Source organism: Eschscholzia californica, unplaced genomic scaffold (assembly GCF_041429995.1).
Source record: "Eschscholzia californica isolate CP2 unplaced genomic scaffold, dmEscCali1.0.p SCAF_3, whole genome shotgun sequence".
NCBI lineage: Eukaryota > Viridiplantae > Streptophyta > Magnoliopsida > Ranunculales > Papaveraceae > Eschscholzia > Eschscholzia californica.
In genome coordinates this window covers 17,826,122-17,831,631 of record NW_028238420.1, presented here as the reverse complement: position 1 = coordinate 17,831,631, position 5,510 = coordinate 17,826,122, and positions in this window count along the sequence as shown.

Below are 5,510 nucleotides of genomic sequence, written 5' to 3'. Positions count from 1 at the left end.
TTTCAACAAAGTGTTCACAAGACCACATGTGGTACAAGAGACTTGGACATCCATCTTTCCAATCCCTTCAAAGACTCAAGCCTTTCATTCTCCCTAATAATGCTTCTATGAAGCCTATCTTTTGTAATGATTGTCAATTAGGTCGAAGCAAGAAGCTTCCTTTTACTATTTTTGTATCTAGCACTTCTAAACCACTTGAATTACTGCATGTTGATCTTTGGGGTCCATCACCTGTACCATCTGTTAGTGGTTATAGATATTATGCTAATGTAATAGATGATTTCACAAAGTATTATTGGTTGTTACCTTTACAATATAAATCTGATTTTCGAAATGCTTTTGCTAAATTTGAAACCACTATAGAAAACCAATTGTCTTGTTCCATCAAAACTCTAAGAACTGATGAAGGGGGAGAATTTTTACATTCCTCCTTCAAAGAGTTTCTTAACTCTTCTGGCATTATCCACCAAATGTCAAGCCCACACACACCTGAGCAAAATGGAACTGCTGAATAAAAACACAAACACCTTTTAAATGTGGCTCGAACCTTGTTAATTCAGTCTCATCTTCCTCAAAGCTACTGGCTGGAAGCAATGTTCACAGCAAATTACCTCATTAACAGACTACCATCTAAATCCTTGAGTTTTGATACCCCCTTTCAGAAGCTATTTCATCTTTCTCCTGATTATAACTTTCTCAAAGTCTTTAGATGATCATGCTTTCCCTGGGTAAAACCATATTCCATTAATAAACTCTCTCCCAGAAGCAAGGAGTGTGTGTTTATAGGGTATACACATGATCACAACGGTTATAAGTGCCTTGATGTCTGCACTAGTCGAGTATATGTGTCTAGACATGTTGTTTTTAATGAACACCACTTTCCTTGCTCCTCTATACCTATCCCTAAATCATTCCCTCAACATTCTGCTCTTTACCCACCACTTCTTTCTTCTCCTACTCCATTCCCATTTCCTACTGTTCCACCTTTATTTGAGCCTTTACCTCCACTTTCACCTGAACCTATTACTTTACTTGAGCCTATATCCCCTTCACCTGAACCAATATCTCCACTACCAGAACCTATTTCACCTCAACCACAACCTCAACCTCAACCACAACCTTAACCTCAACCTCAATCTCAAAACCTTCATCATATGCAAACTAGAGCAAAGTCTGGAATTTATAAACCCAAATCCATGCTTCTTGCTACTAAACACCTTATTTCTCCTCTACTTCTTGCACAATCACTACCATCAACCCCTACTTGTTTTACCCAGGCTAATAAGGATCCCAAGTGGAGGTTGGCTATGAGTGAGGAATTCGCTGCTTTACAAAGAGCTGGTACTTGGACTATGGTCCCTCCTAATCTCAATCATAATGTAGTGGGATGTAAATGGGTCTACAAGATTAAACAAAAGTCTGATAGTTTTATTGAGAAGTACAAGGCTAGGTTAGTAGCCAAGGGGTTTCACCAACAGGAAGGTATTGATTTTCAGGATACATTCAGTCCAGTGGCAAAACCCACAACCATTAGAGTTTTATTAACTCTAGCTGTTCAAAATAATTGGGATGTGAGACAATTAGATGTTAGTAATGCATTCCATCATGGGAATTTGAAGGAAACAGTTTATATGACTCAGCCTACTGGTTTTCAAGATCCTTCTAGGCCTGACTATGTGTGCTTGCTTGTATCTGCTGATGCAATTAATTCTGACAACATAGTTGAATCAGAAATTATGGTCTGCTTCTTGGATCCCCAAGACACAGCAGCACCACCTAAAGTAAAAATCCATCCAGTGGTAGATTTTTACTTTGTCTCAATACTATTCCAACTGGCATCGCTATATCCTTCTAATATAGTGGGGTCTCCTTTAAAATGTAAACCATAATCCATGGTTCCCTTCAGGTAACTTAGCACTCTAGAAATAGCTTTCCAATGCTCTGGTCCTGGATTACTAGTAAATCGACACAATACACTGACAGCGTAGGCTATGTCAGGTCTAGTGCAGTGCATCGCATACATTAGACTACCTATAACACTAGCATACTCAACTTGAGCTTGAGCACGACCAGTATTCTTCAGTAATTTAATACCGGGGTCAATTGGAGTTGGAGCTGGTTTATGATCAAAGTGATCATACCTTTTCGGGTTAATTCCGTTTTGGCCCCCGATTTGTGACCAACTGGCCGTTTTGGCCCCCATAAGTGTCCGGCAGTTCGTTTTGGCCCCAAAAATTTCCTATTTGGCCCCAAATTTTATCCAACCTCCCAATTCTACCCTGGTGGCATTTCTGTAATTTTTATTTTTCTTTTTGTTTGTCCACCTCATCTAATCTCTCCTCCACCACACCACCTCCTCTCCACCTCACCCTTCTTCTCCGGCAGGATGTTGCCGGCCGGAATAAAAAATTCCGGCCGGCCACTTTAAAAAAAAAAAAAAAAAATTCTCTCTCTTCTTCCTCTCTCTTCTTCCTCCTTTCTCTCTCTCCTCTTTTCCCCTCCTCTTCTCTCTCCCTCCTCTTCTCTCTCCCTCCTCTTCTCTCTCCCTCCTCTCTTTATATCTCCCAATTTCCGGCGAAGGTTTCTGGATCTGGGGTTTGAAACCCCAGATCCAGATCCTCTTCGTCTGGGATTCCAGACGAAGAGGAGTCTCTTCGTCTGGAATCCCAGACGAAGAGGAGTCTCTTCGTCTGGAATCCCAGACGAAGAGGAGTCTCTTCGTCTGGAATCCCTGACGAAGAGGATCTGGATCTCCAGAAATTTCCGGCGAAGGTTTACCTTCGCCGGAAATTGGGAGATATAAAGAGAGGAGGGAGAGAGAAGAGGAGGGAGAGAGAAGAGGAGGGGAAAAGAGGAGAGAGAGAAAGGAGGAAGAAGAGAGAGAAAGGAAGAAGAAGAGAGAGAAAGGAAGAAGAAGAAAGAGAAATTTTTTTTTTTAATAAAGTGGCCGGCCGGAATTTTTTATCCCGGCCGGCAACATTCCGCCGGAGAAGAAGGGTGAGCTGGAGAGGAGGTGGTGTGGTGGAGGAGTGATAAGATGAGGTGGATGATAAAGAAAGGTGTGATGTGGTTTTTTTTTGTTTTTAACCTTTTTCACAAATAATTCTGTTTTGGCCCCCGAGGATAATTTCATCAAAAATTTAGCCCTTGGGGCTAAAACGAACTGCCGGACACTTATGGGGGCCAAAACGGCCAGTTGGTCACAAATCGGGGGCCAAAACGGAATTAACCCTACCTTTTCAGAATTTTCTCGATGTAATGTGTTTGACTTAAAGCCAATACATTATCCTTTCTTAGTATTTTAATTCCTAAGATAACATCAGCCACCCCAAGATCCTTCATATCAAACTTTGATGATAAGAATTTCTTTGTTTCTTCAACAGAAGATAGATCAGTTCCAAAAATAAGCATATCGTCAACGTACAAACAAATAAGTACGCAACTAGACTTATTTACTTTACAGTAAATACACTTATCTGCATCATTAACGACAAACCCATTTGATCGGACAATATAATCAAACTTTTCATGCCACTGCTTAGGCGCTTGCTTCAGACCATAAAGAGATTTTACCAACTTGCAAACTTTCTTTTCTTGGCCTGGAGAAATAAATCCTTCAGGTTGTTCCATATAAACTTCCTCCTCTAAGTAACCATTTAGAAACGTCGTGTTCACATCCATTTGATGAATAACTAAATGGTGAACTGAGGCAAGGGCAATCAACACACGAATTGAGGAGATACGTGCCACTGGTGCATACGTGTCAAAATAATCAATACCGTGCCTCTGTTTAAAGCCTTTAGCAACTAATCTTGCTTTAAACTTATTTATGGAACCATCAGAATTTAACTTCTTCTTAAATATCCATCTACATCCTATAGGTTTAGCCCCAGGAGGTAAATCAGACAATACCCAAGTTTGGTTTGATAAGATAGAATTCATTTCATCATTTATAGCTTCTTTCCAGAAACTAGAATCTCTAGAATTCATAGCTTCAGAAAAGCTAATCAGATCATTATCAATATTCAAAACAAACTTTGTAACGTCTGTTACTTCACTTCTATCACCTTCTATGAGATAAGTGATGAAGTCAGGACCAAACGAACGTTCAGTTCTAGCGCTCTTACCTCTCCTTGGTTCTAATTCAGGAGGTTCACGAGATTTTGGATTTTCATCCACATTATTCTCAATAATTATAGATTTAGAATCAGACAAATTTACAGGATCTACTAAGTTATGATCATTAGCACTAGATCTCGTCAAATTCTCAAAAAATTCCAAGTCTACGGATTCTATAATTTCAAAAGTGTCTAGATTTAAGAATCGGTATGTCACACTATTATGAGAATAACCTATAAAAGCACACTTGTAGGCTTTAACACCTAATTTTGGTCTCTTAGGGTCTGGTTTCCTAACATATGCAAGGCAGCCCCAAACTTTTAGTCTACTAAAATTAGGTTTTCTTTTAAACCAGAGTTCAAATGGAGTCACATTTTTATTCTTCAAGGGAATCTTATTCAAAATATAACATGCTGATAATAATGCTTCACCCCATAAAGATAATGGTAAGTCAGAACTAATTAACATTGCATTGACCATCTCAATCATAGTCCTATTTTTCCTCTCTGCAATTCCATTTTGCTGAGGAGTGTAAGGTGCAGTGACTTGGTGAATAATGCCATGTGTTTGGCAGAATTTAATAAATTCATTTGGATAGTATTCACCACCTCTATCAGATCTTAAAATTTTAATCTTAATACCAAGTTGATTTTCAGCTTCCGCTTTAAATATTATGAATTTTTCAAAGACCTCATCTTTACTTTTCATTAGATATACGTAAGTATATCTAGAACAATCGTCAATGAAGGTTACATAAAATTTGTTTCCACCTCTAGTTATGTGATTTTTTAAATCACCCACATCGCTATGAATTATGTCAAGCAAATTAGAATTCCTAACAATAGATTTATGGGATTTTCGAAATATTTTAGCTTGAATACAAACATGGCATTTACTAGTAGAATTAAAATCACAATTAGAAATTAAACCTAATTTTTCCATATTTCTAAGAGAACCATAATTAACCTGACCTAATCTACCATGCCATAAATTAACAGAATCAACAATGTAAACCGAAGAATTATTATTTATTAGATTCAACTTAATCATTCCGTTACAAGAGTACCCCTGACCAACAAACGTGCCCCTTTTGGACAATACAAATTTATCAGACTCATACACCATCTTAAACCCCTTCTTATTAAGACGGTCTCCCGATACAAGATTTTTAGTCACATCGGGAACATGATGAACATTTTGAAGAGTTAGAGTCTTTCCAGAAGTAAAGAAGAGTTCCACAGTTCCTAATCCCATGACTTTAGAACGGATATTATTGGCTCCTTTAATATCGGTTCCGTCACCGCCAACTTCGTAAGTCTTGAAAAGATTACGGTCATTACAGACATGGATAGTAACTCCTGTGTCGTACCACCAACCACTGTCGGCATCTA